This window comes from Ochotona princeps, chromosome 19 (assembly GCF_030435755.1).
Source record: "Ochotona princeps isolate mOchPri1 chromosome 19, mOchPri1.hap1, whole genome shotgun sequence".
NCBI lineage: Eukaryota > Metazoa > Chordata > Mammalia > Lagomorpha > Ochotonidae > Ochotona > Ochotona princeps.
Window position 1 is genome coordinate 8,658,437 of NC_080850.1, and position 20,481 is coordinate 8,678,917.

At 47.7% G+C, this 20,481-nt stretch overlaps 1 protein-coding gene across 1 annotated transcript in view; it reads left to right on the forward strand.

Moving 5' to 3' along the window:
- Window positions 1–20,481, forward strand: part of SLIT3 (slit guidance ligand 3) — a 596,992-nt gene that overhangs the window by 402,181 nt on the left and 174,330 nt on the right. The window lies entirely within an intron of this gene.

The following is a 20,481-nucleotide window of genomic DNA, read 5'->3' on the forward strand; positions in this document are numbered from 1 at the left end:
ATGAGGGGATTGGTAGCCTTGGGAGAGTGTTTTCTGAATGACTTCATTCATGATAAGTTTACAGGGAGTTGGAGACATGATGGTGCTCATAAGGATCTCCCTGTGGTCCCCTGTGTGGGGACTGGGAGACCAGGGCCTGGGCAGAAAGTAACCACATCCACCTCCCCTGCACAAGGTGGTTCTCCATCCCCCTCTAAGCCCACCCCAACTTCCCACCCCCGGCTTGTTGCTTTCTGCTTCTGATTTAAAGATCATTCTTGATTTCTAGAACATTTCAAAAACTGCTAGACAGGCTCCTGTACCAGTTTCCCCCAACGGTAAGGTCTTATGTGATTGTGGAATGATCTCAACACCAGGAAACTGATGTTGGTGGGATCCACCCTGTTCTTCAGCTGTCACTCTTCCACGTGCACGCACGGGTGCAGTTCTGTGCAGTTTTGTCATGAGCAGGTTCACGTAGCTATCACCACAGTCAAGTGGTAGAAGGACTTCCATCGCTATATTTTTGAGTTTGCAATATAACGTTGGTCCTTTCCTACCCGGTCCACTGGGCCCTGAGCCTAGCAACAGACACTTCTATGAAGGCACAAAGAACCCTGCCCATGGGTTCAGAGTGTGCTTTTGGGGAAAGCGCAGAGGAAAGTGTGGTCTGATCGAGCTGTGCAACCTAATCTGCAGCCTCAAACTCAACTTGAAAAGTTTTGAAGGAGGCTTTAAAATTATCATAATCAAAGCTACATTTAGCTGTCACTTTTCCCCAGGATTTTAGTTTCCTGGCATCCTGAAGGGAACTGATGCTGGTTTGCAGGTGCAGGTTACCTGCCTCTCTCACGCAGGAGGGCATCTCTTGGACCAGAAGGAGTAGAATGAATTGTACAAGTGATGGTGGGCAAGGTGGCTGCCTGCTGCTTCCTCTGGAGTGTTTGCCCCAAAGTGGGAGAGGGCAAGGTGGAGTAGACCCAGGCACTAAAAGGGTGTTACCCTTTGCAGGACAGGTGTAGGCCTTTCATGCGCAGTAACTTCCTAACTCTAGAGAGTTCTCTGAGAACACAAGATCTGGGCCGACTTGACCTTCTTGGCCACTGAGAGCTAGTGAAGGAATACCCTCACACTCTTAGATGACATTTGTACCATCCCAGGGTGAGCATTTTACATTTTGTTCCTTGGATTCCGCGTACTGCACATGTGGACTCAGATGAGCAGGCTGGGTTAATCACCAGGGTACCGGGGCATATTGGGACATAGAGGCCAAGAGAGGGGCTGTGGCTGACTTAAGGTCCACCAGCTTCCTGATGACCGAACCCCAAATGAATGTTTCACATCCGTCAAGTGAGAACTCTGTTCAGATCCCACGTCACTGGTTTTACACGAACCAATTAACAGAAGGTCTAAGCAGGGCTGCGTAACTGGCAGCTGCGGGTCTGATTTTTGAGAAAAAGAGAAAACTTCATGATTGTGAGGATTGTGGGTTCAGTAGCTGCTAGAAGTCCTTGAACTTTTTCCCTCTTGGGGTTCCTTTAACCATGCAAAGAGCCCAGGAGCTAGATGGTTCAAGATTCTACATATCCACAATCCTCCACAACAACTATTTGGCTAGCCTGCCCTAGGTCACACATGGTCAGACTCAGGGCCCCCTGCCCAAAGTCCCTGGGTATGTTAGTGTTTTGGATTTCTGGGCTTTTGGCAACGTTTGCATGCACATGATGAAATATCTTGGGGATTGGATTCAAACCTAAACATGAAACTGATTCATGTTTCAGGCACGCCTTATCAATGTGACCTGGAGGTAATTTTGTATAGTATTTTCAGTGAACCAAAGTTTTGCAGTGTGGAATTCTCTGTATGCGGTGTCAAAAAGTTTCAGGGTTTGGAACATTTTGAATTTTTGAAGTAGAAACCTGTGTCTATGGCCAGGAGCCTGAACTGAGCGAGCTGTTCTGTTTTTGTGCATGCCCATTGTGTGGTCCAGGGAAAAGAAAGGAGGATTGTAAATTCACTGTTAAAGGGTTAATTAACCACAGCAGTTGCCAAAGGACAGGACACTTCCCTCTTCCCATCTGCTCAGTAGGTGCATCTTATAGGGCAGAACCCGTGGGGCCCCAGTGATGTTCTCTGATGATTACACTATAACTGGGGACAAAAAAAACAGCAACCTGTACACCCACAGGACTCTTTCATGAAATACTAGTTAGCATGAAAGTTGGCAGGTAAGTGGCTACAAATGGTGAGGAGTAGTCATTGCTTAGAAAAAGAAAAATAGCTCTCGGCGGTGCAGCCCAAAGGTTAGAAACATGGCTTTGGCAGACGGCTAGAATTATGTATGAAGTCCATCTGTTGAAAGGCACTGAGACGGTGACCTTAGGTGTATCACGTGGTTCTCACAGCCTTGATTTCCATCCCTGTAGAGTGAGGCTAGTAACTGCGCTAACCTCCCAGGATGTTTGTGAAGGTTAATAAAATCATACATGTGAATAACTTAGGACCGTGCTTGATACATTGAAGGTTTTGAGGAAGTTTTAGTTGCTGTATTCCTCTGTTGCCATTAGCATGGTGAGGATTTTAGCTGGGCCGTGGGATGGTTGGGATTCAGAGAGTTAGCAGTGTGTCCATAGAAAGGATGTGAAACTTTATCAGGTGAACTTCAAAGGACATCTACTGAGACACCTTGTGGGGCTGGAGGGATGTGGAGGCAGAATGGGGGTGAGGAGCAGAGGTGTGGCTGGACATCAAAGAACGGACTTTAGAGGGAGCTACTGAAGATAGGGGTGCCTTCCAACCTGGCACATTTCATAATGCAAATCTTTCTTCTGGAAGAGGAAGTCAGGATGGGAGGAGGAAATGGGCTGGGGGCAAGAGGTGAGGCTGTAGTCCGACCTGGGAGATCCTGCTCTCACTTGGGAGAGAAGCGAACGCGACCCAAGAAAACAGCTGGTGGGAACAGGGCTGCAGAGCTTGGTGACCAGAGATCATTAGAGACCAGGGGTGGGAAGAGAAGCCTAATGATGTAGATGCAAGCCTAGACAATAGGGAGAACAAGGCAGGTTCTCATGGTCGTACGTCCATACATCCACCAAAATATGTTCTGAAGGGTGGGCCTTCAGCCCAGAAGTGAAGACTCACATATTCAGCATTGGAATGCCTGAATTCAGCTCTCCGCTCTAGCTCCTAGGAAGTAGCAGCCATGGCTCAAATAATCAAATTCTTGGCTCATGATTTTAGCCCTGCCTCTGGCTATTGGAGACATTTAGGGGGTGAACTGGTAATGTCCCCCACCTCTCAGTCTCAACTTCTTCCTTAATCCCTCTCTCAATTAGATATTCTTATGAAAAAATACTGTTTTTTGAGGTCCTGGGGGGGAAACAGTATAATATACTCAAGTATAGAAGTATGATTTATGCCTTTTTAGAGCTTCCACTTCATGGAGATGGAAAGGTCAAGAAAGAGCCAGAAAGATCTGGAACTGGGTTTTAATCATATTGGAGGTGACGTGATCTAACCCCTCCAACAGGCAGGGTGCACAGAGCATTTTCGCTGTCATAGCAAATAATAAATCTAACTTCAATCTTAGTCTTGCTACTTGAGGGACTTTTCCTAAAACCAGACTCTGTCCCCAGGGCCTTGGCTTCCTTGGGCTTTAGGGGAAGTTAGATCCAACAGCCTGTTGCCCTAAGACAGTGGTTATTTGAAGATCTTAGACCAGAGCTGAGGAGTGCATTCCTAGAGTGTTAGCATCCGGGCAGAGGTGATATTGAACTTGTGCATTTAAATATGTGTTGATCCAGGGGAATTAGAGACACTTGGCAAAAATGAAGTTTGTGTAAAACCTGTTGAGGAGGCAAACACACCGAATACCAGACTTCAATTATCTACAGGAAAATTGCCTACCTTGCAAATGATGAACAGCAAATTGGAAATCTCAGTAGGCTCCTCCTCACAGTCAGTCTCTTGGTGAGCCATCACCCAGCCCCCTCACCGCCTGCATTATGCTGTATGAGCTCCAAGAATATGATGCTGTTTTACTATTTCCTCGAGTGAAATAGGAGTGGAAGATAAACTATCAAATAACAGTATCTGGCTTCAAACTAAATGATATGTGAAATGACAGTCGACTGGGCCTGTTCTTTACACCTTAGGCTTTTATTAGAAGAAAATCAAGAATGTTTTATAAATGATTGTGTTGTTGTGACATGTATTTTCTTTGCCTCTTTTGTCTTTTCCTTGTCCTCACTTTTTTTTTTTTTTTTTTTTTGAGAAAGGAGATCATCATTGCCATTTTCCAGCTGGTAAAATTAAGCTTCCATCATTGAAGTGAACAGGCAAAGTTTGGCCCAGACTTCCCCATTCCGGGTACCATGATTCAGACACCTACCCATCTTGTGCACTCTACCCTTAAACATTGTTGCTGCCCACACAGGTTCCTCCCCATAGAGCAGTGACAGCAACAGGACCAGGCTTCTAGAGACAGACTGGATCAGCTAAAATGGATCAGCAAGCATGCATGTGTTGTCACAGCTAACAGAAAGGACACTGGCAATGCCTGAACCCAGTGTCACTCAGGAGTTGCTGGGGTATACCTCCTCAGGAAAGCACTTGGCACCGTGTCCCCCAGGCAGTGGAAGGAAACCCCTAATTGCTGCCTCCTGCTTTAGAGAAGTCAGAGGGATTAGCTGGGGATGTGTCCCAGTGCAATTACCGAAACCTGGTGTTTGTGGGCCAGTCCCAGTCTCTGCAGCCTGTCTGGAAGGCAGGAGGCACTGTATATAAACAGAGGCAGGCAGTGAGGCGGACAGACGGACTTGAAGAACCAGACCCTCACAGAGACAGAGAACTAGAGAGATGAACAGTCACCCTGCCAGTATTAAATGCCTATTGTATGCAAATATTGTATGTGCATTTTACTAGATAAAGACACAGAGTGAAAACATCATGGTAAATACATAGTAAGGACAGAGGAAAATGAGTTGGGGGAGAAAAAGAGAGATGACAAGTTGTAGCCTAGCAGGCATCGTAAGGAAAGACAAAAACCTGGCTAGCTTGTTTTCAAACAATGTCGCTTTGCGCGGTGCTTCTCGGCGGTGAGGTCTGCCTCTGTTTCCCAGTTGCTCTGAGCGAGGACTCTGTAGGACATGCATTCCAGAAGGGAAAATCAATAGCCCTGTCTGTGCCAGCCAGCCGACTCTGGAATTGACGGTTTCAAAACAAAGCTGGGCAGGCGGCCTTTGTGTTCTCTGGTTAGTCTGCCCTCTGCTTCCCGAGATTAATGAGGGCTGTCTCCGCCCGGGTGAGCAGGCAGTGATCCTGGGAGAGGGACACGTGGGGAGGGATGCTAGCACCGCCCCCCAAGTCAGGGGCAGTGTCTCTGCTGATCTCAGCATCCACTTCTTTTCGCGACCCACAGGTTCCTCATGCTCCAAGTTGGTCTGGCTTCTCTCAGTGCTGTTTCATTCCTGGAATGCGCTGAGCTCCTCCTTCCTGCCCCAGGACCTTTGCACTGGAAGCCCTCTTTTCCTGAGGCATTGCACTTTCAAGCCTCAGTGCGGCTGACTCCTGCACTTTGTAGGTCCCAGCTCAGTGTAGCCTTCCCAGACCCAGCAGGGGCCACTCCCCTGCCACCAACTACTCCTCTGTGTACTCCACTACCCTGAGCATTGTCACCCTCTGAATGACCTTGCTCAGGTATTTGCTAACCTGTGTCACACAGAGCAAACCTGTGTAAGCAGGGACCTGCCTGTCCCCCTGACTACAGTTGTGTCCACAGTGCCTGAGCAGTTCTTGGCAGAAGGTCAGGTTGACATAGAATGTAGCAAATGAATTATTTTGTTCCATCAGTATTACCGATGATCTGTTACACACCAGAAGCCATGCACAAAGTGTGAAATATGAAAATACATAAGTTCAAGTGAAAATATTATTAAGAAGATGTTTAAATTTTTTTTTGAAAGAATCACAGGAAGACAAAGATATTCATGTGCTGGTTCTTTCCCCACGTGGTCATAACAGCTTTAGACAAGTGGAAGCCAGAAGCTTCTCCGTGGTCTCCCACATGGGTACAGGGTCCCAAACATTTGCAACATCTTCTGTTGCTTTTCCCAGGCTGACAACAGGGAGGCACATCAGAAGTGGCACAGCCAGGACTCCCAACAGGTCACCCACATGGAGTGCCAGCATCATGGTGGCCGCTTTATCGGCTATGCCATGATGTTGGCCCCTAGTAACAATATTTGTAAAATATTAGATGCCACTCATGTACTTGAAGAGTGTACAGATGGACGGGAAGACTGGTGGTTGCAGAACCTGGACTGGGGCCACTGAGGACCAGGATGTAGGAAACTTCGATGGAGGGACGTTGGCTTCCCTCATGAAGAGTGCACACTAGGTGGGGAAGGGCATTCCAGACAGAAGGAGCAGTGTGTGAACACGCAGCACATGTTCAAAGGGATGGAGGCCTGTGAAAGAGGTGCTGCGCACGGTGGGTTTGTGGCTGCAGCTTATCCAGCAAGCGAGGCAAGACAATGAGATGAGGCAAGGCAGCTAGAAGGAAGGGGCACCTGGAGTGGCACGACCCAGCCCGCAGAGAGAACCCACTGACGGGTTTTCTTAGGGAGGACAGATCAGACTACTGCGGAGAAACAGCTCCAGCAGGCAAGGAGAGGAGGCTGAGAAGGAAAGACGACATTCAGAACGGCCAGTGCTGCCGGTCAGAAATGACAGGGCCTCGATCCAGCAGGCAAAGTGGACAGAACCAGGGGGATGCACAGGGCTAGGTGGGCAGGTGTTCAGAGTGCCTGACCCTATGGTTTATTAAGCAGAGGCAGGAATGGACATCAGCTGGCTCTCACGTGGGCCCAGTGCCTGGCTTTTTTCAAAGCAGGGATGTGGCATCTTAAACTATGGAGGAAAATCTGCTGATGTGAGACAAGGCCGGTTGATACTGTTGTTTTGCCTTCCTGAGGTTCAGTGAGTTTCTAGTCTTTCCAGATTTGGGCTGTATCCAGTTCAGAATTTCTGGTAGGGAGCCGGTGCAGTAGCATAGCAAGCTAATCTTCCGTTTGCAGTACCAGGATCCAACGTGGGCACTGGCTCATATCCCAGCTGCTCCACTTCCAATGCAGCTCCATACTTATGGCCTAGGAAAGCAGCAAAGGATGACTCAGTCCTCAGGCACCAACAGCCATGTGGGAGACCCACAAGAAGCTCCTGGCTTCAGATTGGCTCACCTCCAGCCATTGTGGCTGTTTGGGGAGTGAACCAGTGGGAGAAAAACTCTCTTCTCTCTCTTTGAAAATCTACCTTTCAAATAAAAATGACTCTCAGAAAAATCCTGTTGGGGTAATTGAGCTGGACCTCAGTTTGCTGAATGACACCAGACAATCTGTCTGTCTGAAAGAGGGACTGTGTCTGCCTGCCTCCTGCCCCCTGCCTCCTGCCTCCTGCCCCTGCTTCCTGCCCCCTGCCTCCTGCCCCCTTCCTCCTGCCTCCTGCCCCCTGCCCCATGCCTCCTGCCCCCTGCCCCTGCTTCCTGCCCCTGCCTCCTGCCCCTGCCTCCTGCCCCCTGCCTCCTGCCCCTGCCTCCTGCCCCCTGCCCCTGCTTCCTGCCCCCTGCCCCCTGCCTCCTGCCTCCTGCCGCCTGCCCCCGCCTCCTGCCCCCTGCCCCTGCTTCCTGCGCCCTGCCCCCTGCCTCCTGCCTCCTGCCCCCTGCCCCCTGCCCCTGCCTCCTGCCCCCTGCCCCCTGCCCCCTGCCTCCTGCCCCCTGCCTCCTGCCCCCTGCCCCTGCTTCCTGCCCCCTGCCTCCTGCCCCTGCCTCCTGCCCCCTGCCCCTGCTTCCTGCCCCCTGCCTCCTGCCCCCTGCCTCCTGCCCCCTGCCCCTGCTTCCTGCCCCCTGCCTCCTGCCCCTGCCCCCTGCCTCCTGCCTCCTGCCCCCTGCCTCTTGCCCCCTGCCCCTGCTTCCTGCCCCCTGCCCCCTGCCTCCTGCCTCCTGCCCCCTGCCCCCTGCCCCTGCTTCCTGCCCCCTGCCTCCTGCCTCTGCCTCCTGCCCCCTGCCCCCTACCCCTGCCTCCTGCCCCTGCCTCCTGCTCCCTGCCTCCTGCCCCCTGCCTTCTGCCCCCTGCCCCCTGCCTCCTGCCCCCTGCCCCCTGCCCTCTGCCTCCTGCCCCCTGCCCCCTGCCCTCTGCCTCCTGCTCCCTGCCTCCTGCCCCCTGCCCCTGCCTCCTGCCCCCTGCCTCTTGCCCCCTGCCCCTGCTTCCTGCCTCCTGCCCCCTGCCTCCTGCCTCCTGCCCCCTGCCTCCTGCTCCCTGCCTCCTGCCCCCTGCCTCCTGCCCCCTGCCTCCTGCCCCCTGCCCCCTGCCCCCTGCTGCCTCCTGCCCCCTGCCTCCTGCCTGTTGCTGCTCCTTCTCTCCCTCTCTCCTTTCTTTGCGTCTGTTCTTCTCTTTGTCCATTCTGCTTTCCACATCATCACTGATCGCTTACACTTCCAAAGCAAGTCCTGAAAATAAAAAGATGAATAAGACACAGTTCCTACCCTTGAGAATTTTTGTCTACGGAGGGAGACGAACAGATCCCCAGAAAGCACACTTAATATGATAAGCGCTCGCCTAAAGCACTCTCATGTATCTGCCCCAGGGCCAGTCATGGGAAGCTTCAGTCAATATGGGCTGATTAAAGCAGGTTCCCTGAAATGAGAAAAATGGTAAAAGAAACAGGTGGATCTGACTCCATTAGGCTGGAAAAGATGCAATAGAGCATTACCCAAAGGCAAGGAGCAGGTGGTGGTAGGGGGCCCATCCCAGAAATTGTACCTGCGATTGGCAGTTGCTTTGGAGTGGCAAGAAGAATGCCTCCTGAGCCAAGATTGCATGACTGTATGGACTGTATCAGAGTTCATGTCTGAGGCTCTGTGTATTTCTCATAGCACCCCCTCGGTTCCAATTGTCTACTCAGTTCTCTTTCTCCTCCAAGTACAAGTTCTGTTAAGGGAGAGATCAAATCTGCCTTGTCCAGTGTTTGACTTTCAAGAGTTAGTCCCATGCGTGGCATGCAGCAGGTGCTCAGTGAAGAACGAATATGTGAGTAGATGCCTGACTGATTCTCTGAGCAAAGACGGCAGCATTGAGAGAGCAGCTAAAACCCTCAGAAAACATTTGTTATCTGAGGGAGTCATGAACAAAGTCATATTAGCAGGAGAGAAGCCGCCTTATTTGTTTTTTGCCTTTTTCTCAAGATAATGGGGCCCATTATTCTTGATACAGCATTAAAATAAATTGTCTGAGACAATTTTATTTGTAGACCAAATTTATCTCGTCACAAAGGTTTAACCCTTCTGAGGACTACGTCCATTGCCATGTTTTAGACAGACCTATAAAATAGAATCCCCCGTGGCCTGTGTCCTGCATTGTCGGCCCAAAGGGTCAGACTCCGTGGTCTGTGGAAACCTTGGCCTGGAGACTGGCTCCAAAGAGGAGTCGATATGAGTATTATTGTGTAGATTGTAGCTTGATTCCTCCGGGGAACTTTTATATCCTGATTCTTTGTCATTTTGGGGTCAACGGAGTGTAATTATTCAAAACACGAACTTTGGAATCAGATTTAGTTTTTTTTTTAAATTTAAGTTATTTTTAAGTTATTTTTGTTTTTAAAAAGGAGGAGAGAGATTCCATTTAATGGTTTGCTCCCCAAATGCCCAAAACAACCAGAGCTGGGCCATGTCAAAAGTCCAGAAGCCAGGAGCTCTGGCAGGGTATCCTGTGTGGGTGGAAGGGGCCCAAAGACTTAGGCTCTCTCCGGCGGCCTCCCAAGATGCACTTCAGCAGGAAGCTGGATGAGAAGCAAAGCTGAGACTTGAATCAGGCACTGTGACTAGAGATATATGTGTGCCAAGCATTTATCTGACATGCAGCCTCTCATCTTTTCTGATCCCTTATTTAAAAGACAGCATGACGGAGAAAGAAAGAGTGAACACCCTCCTCCAAGTGCTGCTTCACTCACCAAATGCTCCCAGCAGGCTGGGCTGGTCAGGATGAAGGAAAGAGTGAGGAACTTTATCCAGATCTGCCCTGTGGGTGACCGAGACCCAAGGACTGAGCAGTCTTCCGCTGCCTTCCAGGCACATGAACAGATCACAATGCAGGGAAGGAACTCCTTCCCAGGCCCTCCAAGACGTGGACAGTGACTGAAGCAGTGGCACAACGCCCATCCCTCATTGAGTTTTGACATTCAAGCTTTGCTGCTTATCCCTTGCATGATGTGGGGAGAGTCACGTCCCTGGCTGCACTTGGTCTTCTAGTGCATGAAGTGAGGAGCTCACCAAGGAAGCTGTGCCCATGTCTCATGCCCTATGGGTCCCCCAGAACCTTAAAGGCCTGTGTGTCATCCTGCTAGAGGACTGCAACAGCTTGGCTGGGAAAAGGGAAAACAGAAACCAATTCGGCACTCTGACAGGTGGCAGAACTGGCCACCGTGAGGCTAGGACGGGATGCCGGGATCCATCTAGCCACAGTGGTTTGCTGAGCGGTACCTGAAGAAAGCTGAGATTTGGGAAGCATGGTACGATATCTCAGGGGGAATAATGGATGCAATCCAGTGAGAGATGTTGGAAGAACATCCCTGACATCCTACACTGACTGAGACTGTCATAATTGGGAAAGAATTTGTGAGAAGACCGTGAAGTGTGAAAATGTGAGACCTGTTGTTTTTGTTTAATTTTTTTAAAAAATTAAAATTTTGTTTTCATTGGAAAGTCAGATATACAGAGAAGAGGAGAGACAGAGAGGAAGATATTCATTCCAATGATTCACTCCCCAAGCAGCCGCAATGGCTGGACCTGCACCTATCCGAAGCCTGGAGCCAGGAGCTTCTTCTGGGTCTCCCTCGTGGGTGCAGGGTCCCAAGGCTTTGGGCTGTCCTCAGCTGCTTTCCCAGGCCACTAAGCAGGGAAATGGATGGGTAACTGGGTTGCCAGGATTAGAACTGGTGCCCATATGGGATCCTGGCACATTCAAAGCGAGGACTTTAGCTGCTAGGCTATTGCACCAGGCCCTTTTATTATTTATTCTGTAGGTCTCTAGGTTTGCAGGAAAAAAAAATGAGTAGACAATGTAGAGAATTACCATATACTTCTAACGTAGCCACATAGTTTCTCCTACCATCAGTTAACATCTTGCATCCATGTGTGTGGTTGTTACAGTTGCTGAACCGTTATTGATCCGTTATTGGCTAACATCCATAATTGAAACCATGATTCTGTCTCACTGTGTGTGTTCTGTGAATTTCAAGTGACACAGAGGGACATGTCCATTACAGTGTCACACAGAAGTGTTTTCCCTGCACTCAAAGTTCCTGTGCTACCCCTCTTCAGCCCCTCCCCCATTCCTCTGAGCCCTAACGTGAGAGCTTTCAATCAATCTCTTCATGTCCTCACATGCGCCCTTCCCAATAGTTTGCGTGAATCAGAAGGGCCTCAAAAGCATTCATGGGAAATGGAATTAAAAGGTAATGTACATTTTCCATGGACTTTAAAAAACTGGTTGTATATTTGAGTGGCAGAGTGAGTGATCCATCTGGATCACTTCCCCAAACTGCATAACCTCCCAAGGGGTGTAAAGCCAGGAGCCAGGAGCCAGGAGCTAGGGGCTTTTTGAATCCCAGTGGGTGGCAGGAGCCCAATCACTGGAGCCATCCCTCATGCCTCCCGGATCCACACTGACAGGAAGCTGGAAGCAGGGGCTGCAGGCAGGTGTCTTAAGTGCCAGGAGGAACACGGGCTCTCCGTGTGGTCTTAGAAGCCCCTGTGCTCGTTCAGTGTTGCAGATCATAAAAGTAGGAATGTTCTTTTTTTCTTGCTCTTCAAGAGTGTGTCATCCAAAGACCCTGTCTGGGCCTGGGGTCGTGTTCTCTGTCTAAACTCCGAGGGTGTTCAGCCCGTGGTGAAGTCCTCGGGCTCTGGGATCAGGCTACCTGCAGTGGAATCTCAACTCCAGCCAGTATCTGAAGCAAGCTACTCAACTCTCTCTCAACCTCATCTTCTCCCAATATTAAGTGGCAATAACATTACGTTCCTTACAGTGTTGCTAGAAAGAATAATCATTATTACCACTGCTTTTATTCCATTTCTGAGCAGTAATTTGGTTCAGGCTATGCCATCCACCACATCTTCCATTCCTGTACAAATACATCCCCAAAGGTAAAGGTCGTGTTTGCAGCGTCCTGGGTCAGGGTTTACCATCATTTTTCACAGTGTGGAACTTCACATCCCTTCCCCCATCAGGGCTGTCCTGTTCTAGCTTATGGGATATAACAGTCACAGGAGAAGGAAATGTTCCATAAAGACAAAGAGAAAAGGGAGTCCAGGCGTTCTGGCCTGAGCCACCACCCTGCTATTAACTGCTGTCTGCCTGACGCAGGCTGAACTGCACCCCAAATGTCCACTTCTAAAATCTCCAGAGTTTATGAATATGTGTGCATGATAAAAGAGACTTGACAGATGTGGTTACTGTAAGGATCTTGAAATGGGTGGATTATCCTGGGGGTAATCACAGCGGTCCTTGGAAGAAGACACGTTTGTAGGGATCAGAGAAAGGAGAAGGGGAAGGGGGAAGGAGGACAGGGACACTGCCCTGATGCCTCCAGAAGGGATGCCATCCAGCCTTGGATAAGTGACTGAGGACTTTGCGCTCAGCCATGCTAAGGGGACAATCACGTGCTGCTGGAAGCCACCGGCTTTGCAGTAATTTATTACCGCAGCTCAAGGGAGCCAATACTAATGCTGCCCTCAGGCTGTCCCTTAACCTCACAGGCTCAGTTTCCCCATTTATTAAAGTAAATCACCAACATGAGATCCTGGGATTGCAGACTGTTTGCTGGAAACCTGAACAGCCTGAAGAACCCAACATTGCAAAAAGGCACTCCTCCTTGGGCCTGATGAAGACTCACATGGCCTGTTAGAGACATCAGGGCTTCATAGGAGATTCGGTATAAGAAAAACCTAATGCAGTAAAAAAGGAGAACACAGCTTGAAAAGTCACCCGACTGGCTAGAGAATCTTTTGGGTCTGCTCGCGCTATAAAGTTTGCTGATTTTTTCAGACTCTTCTTGCCTTAAAGAGGAGCTTAGCAGCATCTGGAAGCCAACTCTGGGCAGGGACACAGAAGGGAAGAGAGGAGAAAGGGACAAGACCAGACCAGGTCTGTTTATGTGAGCTTGGCTCGCCCTAAGAATAGAGGGTATGAAACTGTGTCACATAATGCAATGTAATTAATTAATAAATAATAATAATAATAATAATAATAATAAAGAAAAAAAGAATAGAGGGAAAGAAAACATGGGGCCTGTGGTGATGTCTAAAGCCACTTTCTGGGATATTGGCATGGGTGCTGGTTTAGTTACCAGCTGCTCCACTTCTGATGCAGCTTCCTGCTAACATGCTCAGAAAAGTAGCAAATGGCCTAAATGTTTGGGTAACTGCACCCACTTGCGAGACTTAGAAATTCTGCCTTCGATCTGGCCTGGACCCAACTATTGCAGCCATCTGAGCAGTAAGCTGTGGGTGAAAGATTTGTTTATATTCATTCATATTCATTCATTCTCTTTCTCTGTCATCCTCTCTCTGCATTTCCAATAAACAATTTTTTTTTAATTACAAAGAGGAAAGAAAAGATGGCTAAAGCATGGGCGATGGTGTTGTGGAATGGGGCTGAGCCTTCTGAAGTCTTGCAGGCCTCTGGGGGACTGCTGGGATGTCTGTGACTGTGTTATCTTAACAGCCTCCCCGTCCCCCATTCTCTCTCTCCGCCTGCAGCCCCAGTGGCTGTTCAATTCTGGGGAAAATGGCTGATTCTAAAAGGAAGTTTCTAAAATCTCGTATGGAGAAGCTGTGGTCAGCCAGGATCCAAACAAGCTTGCTGGGTGGATAAAGAAATTGCAGGTGCGAAGTGTGGGCAGTACTTTTTGGAGCCTGGGGTCTCCGCCACAACATTGCTGATGGTGCCCATGGGTCTCTTGGAGTTGATGTTTCTGAGCAGGCCTGTGGCACCAGGAATAATGCCTGCCTGTGCATGGTGTGGCCAAGCCCTTCCCTGTCAGTGACAGGTGTTTGGCTCTGAAGATGAGTGTGTTGACGTGTGTCTGTTTACACCTAAAGTTGTCATTGGCTGCTGCTAGCAGTCTTCTTAAAAGCTTTTTTCTCTAACTAGTCTTCCATACAAATGCATATACCTAAATGATTTCTATTAAAATTTTTAAAATGGTTTTTATTTGTTTGAAAGAACAAATGAGGAGGAGGGGCTTTCATTTCCTCCCTGGAGAAAATGGCTCAGGCTGCCTAGAGAAAGTGAGCTCCCCGGGACCATCACAGCTCCCCCCGCCCCCCGTTGCAGCAGGTACATAAGAACCCATCTTTAGCGATTTCTTTTTCCTTTTTCTTAATGAAAGAACAAAGCATGTACGTGTCTGTGGACCTGTCTCCTTTGGAGGTGCTGACATCTGACTGCAAAATCTCTGTAGCATGAAGCATCTTCATCACTTGGGTCAAAGCAGATCCTGTGTGTGTCAGACTCAGCCACTGCCTAGGACTTATGCCAGGAACTGACTTTGTAACATCAGGATATGTGCCCAGCCAGTGACTGCCCAGCCTTGTACCAGGTGGTACCTTCACTGAAACTCCCCCTAACCCTCCAGCATTCAAGGCACTGATGACTCTGTCTCTGGTTTGTCACTGTGTGCTTAGGTCATTGGCTCAATACATGCATGTCTGTCACTGACATGATGTCTCTGTCACCGCATGCTTGTTTCTGGAGGACCCAGCCGAGTCGAAATCCTACAGCTCCCTTCCTCTATCCCTTGGCCTACCCTAGAATATATCTCCAGCTGTTATTTAAAGCAATAGTTGCACTGTTTCATCATAACCATGTACAGTGTTTCCCCAAAAATATGGTTTGGAAACCACCTACCTACCCTGCAATCAGGATCCTGTACTTTATTAAATATGCCAATTCCTGAGCCCTGTGAACCTCAGAATGAATCATCATTTCTGGTCAGGACCCAGGAATCTGAATTTTAACTAGCTCTCTTGCCAAGTCTGCAACATTTGAGAATCATTGGCCTTCCCAGCCAGGAGCTTTGCCATTGAGGTAAGGGCAGAGCTGGGTTTGAGTGCCAGCCTCTGGTCTAGATTTGAATAAGTTGTGTGCACCTGTAAGCTTCATTTCTTAATGAAGTCTAAAGGTGGTACCCAGTTCTGGTCTTTGTGAAGCAGTTGAGTAGGGACAAAGAACAAACACTTCTGAGGTTACATGGTGTAGTTTCATTCCATTGTTGCAACAGCTCCGTGGGGTGAGGCAGGGGACTTAACACCCTCTTTTAAAAAGGGAGAAACAGTAGGGTCAGACGTTTTGTCCAGGGTCACTTGGTGGGACCAAAATGTGAACCTGCACTCATCTGAAAGTTCGTGACTGTTCATGCGACATGGCAGGTCAGTCACCGTGAGAATGAAAGTGCCAGTGAGAGGCCAGGAGGGTGCACCTGGGGGGGCGGGGGTGGAGTTCCCAGCCCTGCTATGTGGTGCAGCACTGGCCCTGGAGCCAGCATGGCATCTGCCTGGCGATGGGAGTGAGAGATGCCATGAGGGGGGCTTTCACTGACTCTTTTGATGCTAATTCGTGAGTCTGTGTGGCCCTCAATGTCAGCCCCTCCCCTCGGAGTGCCCTCTGTCAGGAAGAAGGTCCCTATGTCTGAAGGGATGTGAGAGGGAACAAAGGCTGCTTTCAGGGCCATTGAGGCTTGGAGTGGAGGGCCTCTGGTCCCTGCAGCCTTCGTGGATTTCTTCTCAGTGCCCCACAAGCCAGGCTGGAGAGCCATACTGCTCCCTGCCGAAGCTCACTGCAACTTGGAAAAGTGGCCAGGCTAGGCTGTGAACTGGCAGCCACCTGCCCCAGGCCCAAGTTAATCCATGCATTTTACAGGAAGAAAGGGAAAAGCATCTAAGACAGACATTAAGAATCAGTTTTCTTTTTTTTTTTTTTAAAGATTTATTTATTTTATTACACAGTCAGATATACAGAGAGGAGAGACAGAGAGGAAGATCTTCCATCCAATGATTCACTCCCCAAGTGAGCTGCAACGGCCGGTGCGTGCCAATCCGATGCCCGGAACCAGGAACCTCTTCCGGGTCTCCCACGTGGGTGCAGGGTCCCAAAGCATTGGGCCGTCCTTGACTGCTTTCCCAGGCCACAAGCAGGGAGCTGGATGGGAAGTGGAGCTGCCGGGATTAGAACTGGCGCCCATATAGGATCCCGGGGCGTTCAAGGCGAGGACTTTAGCCGCTAGGCCACGCCGCCGGGCCTGAGAATCAGTTTTCCAAAGTTGGTTACTCCTCCCGGATGATTTAGTTTTTTATTTATTTATTTTGTACCTGCAACTAGGATGGTTGGGAAAGTGAAGTGGGCACTGTCTTTGTTAATCACAAGAAACTGTTCGAGCTGAGGAAGCCCACTTGGCAAAATCTACCCAGTATATGGTTAAAATATTTTCAAAAAGCAAATTACCAAATTGTGTGTTCCCATTTGAATTTTTAAAAATAAAAGGTACATTTGGGCCTGGTGTGGTAGCCCAGCAGTTGAAGTCCTCAACTTGCACACACCGGGATCCCATATGGGCACCAGTTTATATCACAGCTGCTCCACTTCCATCTGCCTGTGGCCTGGGAAAGCAGTCGAGAACAGCGCAAAGCCTTGGGACCCTGCACCCACATGGGAGATCTGGAAGAAGCTTCCAGCTCCTGGCTATGGATCAGCTCAGCTCTGACCATTGAGGCTACTTGAGGAGTGACTCAGTGGAGCTCTGAGTTTGTCCTCCTCTCTGTATATCTGACTTTCTGATAAAATTTTTAAAAAAAAATAAAACTTACATTTTAAAAAATTGAATATCGTTCATATATGCAAGGGCACTTGGAAAAGTTTGTACTGGGGAGGACACTGTGGCACAGTGTGTTCTGTCTGAGATGCCTGGATCCCGTACCAGAGTGATGCTGTTTCTGACCCAGCTTCCCGCTGACGCGCCCGGGAGGCAGCGGCTCGTGGCTCCAGTGCTTGGGTCCCTGCTGCCCACATGAGACGCCCAGAGGAGTTCTAGACCTCTGCCTGTGACCTGAACCAGCCTGAGCTATTACAGGGATGTGGGGAGAGAACCTGCTGAGTGAAGAGAGGTCTCCCTCCTCCTCTCTCTGTCGTCCCTGACACTCTGCCTTTCAAGAAAGGAATGAAACTTGGGGGAAATGATCTTTGGAAAAAAGAAAATAGAGATAAGTTTGGGGACAGATGTTTGGCATAGAGCCTAGGTCACCTCATGGGATTGCCTGCATCCTAGCTCAGAGTGCGTGGCTCAGGTTGAGCTCCTCTGCTTCCAATCCACTTTCCTGTTGAAGTGCATTCTGGGAAGCAACAGATGATGGCTCACGTGCTTTGCCCTTGCTCTCCTATGGGAAACCTTACTGCCTGCCAGGCTCCTGGCTTCAGACTGACCCAGGCCAAGCTGTGGGAGATACTTGCATGCAGTGGATGGGGAATGACTATTGCTGAATGACTGTTACTGCCTTTTAAATGAAATGAACATCAGAGCCTGGTGTGGTGGCTCAACTGGCTAATCCACAGCCTGCAAGCACCGGCATCCCATGTGAGCACCGATTCATGTCCTGGCTGCTCCACTTCCCATCCAGTTCCTTGCTTAGGGGTTCAGAAAACAATGGAGGGTGGCCCAAGTCCTCGGGTCCCTGCACCCATGTGGGAGACCCTGAAAAAGCTTCTGGCTCCTGGCTCTTAAGCCTGGCCCAGCCCTGGCTGCTGCTGAGAGTGAGCCAGCACATGGAAGGTTTCTCTTTCTGTCTCTTCCTTGTCTTTATAAAGTTGCCTTTCCAATAAAAGTAAATAAATCTCTCTTTTTTTAACCTACATAAATTAATTTTAAGGAGAAGGTTATTTTGGTACCAAAATTGACTTTTGAAATCCAGGCAATTTAAAAAAATACACATTTTTCATGAATTTCAAATTTTTGATGGGAAAAAATCTGAGATATAAACTAAAATGTGATAGGAATTTGGGTAATTATATTTCTAAATCAAAGCATAATCCATAACTCACAGATGAAGAAGCAAGGTGCAGTGGGTTTGTGTAGGTTTTTTTTTAATATCTTTTGTTCTCTTAAAGCAAAATGTGCTTGGTCTTCACACTTGTGTGTTCTGTATTTCCCAGATCAACCAACAGCTGATCCAAAATGTTTTCTTAATGTTTTAAATTTAATTTTAACTGGTATTCAAGATTTCATGTGATTTCAGAACAAAATAACATTCCTTTCTTCCCTTCCCCATCCCCCTTACATCCATCTTCCTTCTTTTTTTTTTCCTTAAACTTTTGAGATAATGTATTTAGGATTTACACTGCACTAGAAAGTTTAATATTTCATCTAAGAAGAAATTTCACAAGTGAAAACCAAAAAAAAAAAAAACCTTAGTTTAGTGGGAATGCAAAAAAATAGATATAAGCAATCATGGAATAGAAAAATGATCATTTTGTCCATATATGAAGTAATCCCGTATCATTAAAACTACAATAGTATAAGATTCTTAACTGCTAATTTCACTAAGACACAAAACAAAGTGTTAGAAAATTTATAGCAATCCTGATATACACAGACATTTCTTTATTTTGTTCCCACGTGTAAGGGACAACATATGGTATTTCTCTTTCTGGGTCTGAATTATTCTTTCACTCACTATGATGTCCTCCAAATGAGTCAAATTTTTAAAAATATTGCTAGTAGTATTTTCCATAATACAGTTTTAGGTATAGGGCTTCCCACCTTTCCCTCCCTTGCCTCCTACCCCTTCTCTGCACCACCACCACTTTGCTCCATGTTATTACAATAGTATAGTCCTTCAGCTGCGGTCACAATTCCAACATTCTACTACTTACGTGTACCATAACATTGTAGGTATAGGTAATGGAAGAAAATGTAATATCAAATTGTCAAGGTACTCTAGTCTCTATTATACAATTCACTTATGGGAATATATGTATATACTTATGTACCTATAAATCTATTTGCGTGAAGGTGTCCTTGTATCAGAGAAAACATATGGTATTTGCCCTTTTGAAACTAAACTATTTCATTGAATGTAATGATCTCCAGTTGGACCGTTTGGTTGCAGATGGTAGAATTTCATCCTTTTTAATGGCTCGGTAGTATTCAATGGAGTAGGTATGCCATAGTTTCTTTATCCAGTCCTCTTTTCGTAGGCATCTGGGTTGTTTCCATGTCTTTGCTACTGCAAATTGTGTGCTATGAATATAGGGATGCAGGTTACTTTCCCATAGGTGGAGTTCACTTCATTTGGATGTATTCCCAGGAGTGGGATTGCTGGGTCATACAGTAGGTCAATTTTCAGTTTACTGAGCGCTCTCTGTACCAATTTCCCAGTGGCTGAAGTGGTCTGCACTCACATCAGCAGTGGATTAGGGTACCTTTTTCTCCTTATCCTCACCAGCAGTTGCTGTTTGTTGTATGTAGACCAATCTTACAGGAGTTTTTATTTGTATTTCCCTAATAAGCTAGGGAGCCTGAGCATTTTTGTATATACCTGTTAGCCATGTGAATTTGTTCTTTTGGAAAGTGTCTGCTCATTTCCTCCACCTGTTTCTTACCTGGGTTGTTTGTTCTGCTGCTGTGTTTTGAAAGCTCTTTGTAAACCTGGATATGAGTCCCCTGTCGGTCGCATAGTGTACAAAGATTTTCTCCCCTTTTTCTCCCATTCTGTTGGTTGCCTCTTCGCTTTGTTGATCGTTTCCTTTACTGTGCAGATGCTTCTTCGTTTGATGCAGTCCCATTCGCTTCTTTTAGCTTTGACTGCTTCTGCTTTTGGTGACTTTTAAAAGAAGTCTTTACCTATATCTTATAGAATGCTTTCTATGTTTTCCTCTAATAGTTTGATGGTTTCTGGGTGTAGATTTAGGTCCATGATCCATTTAGAGCTGATTTTTGTAAAAGGTGAAAGGTGTGGGTTTTGTTTCTTATTTCTGCAAGCAGGTATAGAGTTATCCCAACAGCATTTGTTGAAGAAACTAACCTCCAATTGAGTCTATTTTGCTTCAAATGGTAAGGTTTCATTCTTTTTTATAACTAGATAATACTTCATTGTGTACATCTAACCCATATTATTTATCCATTCACCTAAAGACGGATCCTCCGGTGGATTTAAAATTTTGGCTTTGTGAACAGTGCTGTTATAACCATGATGGAGCAGGTCTCTGGTTCATTGTGTTCAAGTCTTTGGGGTATATACCCAGTAGTGGGATTGCTGAATCATATGGCATAGTTTTTAAGGAATTTCCATATTTTTCCCATGATGAGTGCATTGGTTTATATCTCCACCAACAATGTAGTGTTCTTCTTTTTCCGTATCCTCACCAGCATTTGCTGTTGGCTTTTAGCCATTCTGACAGG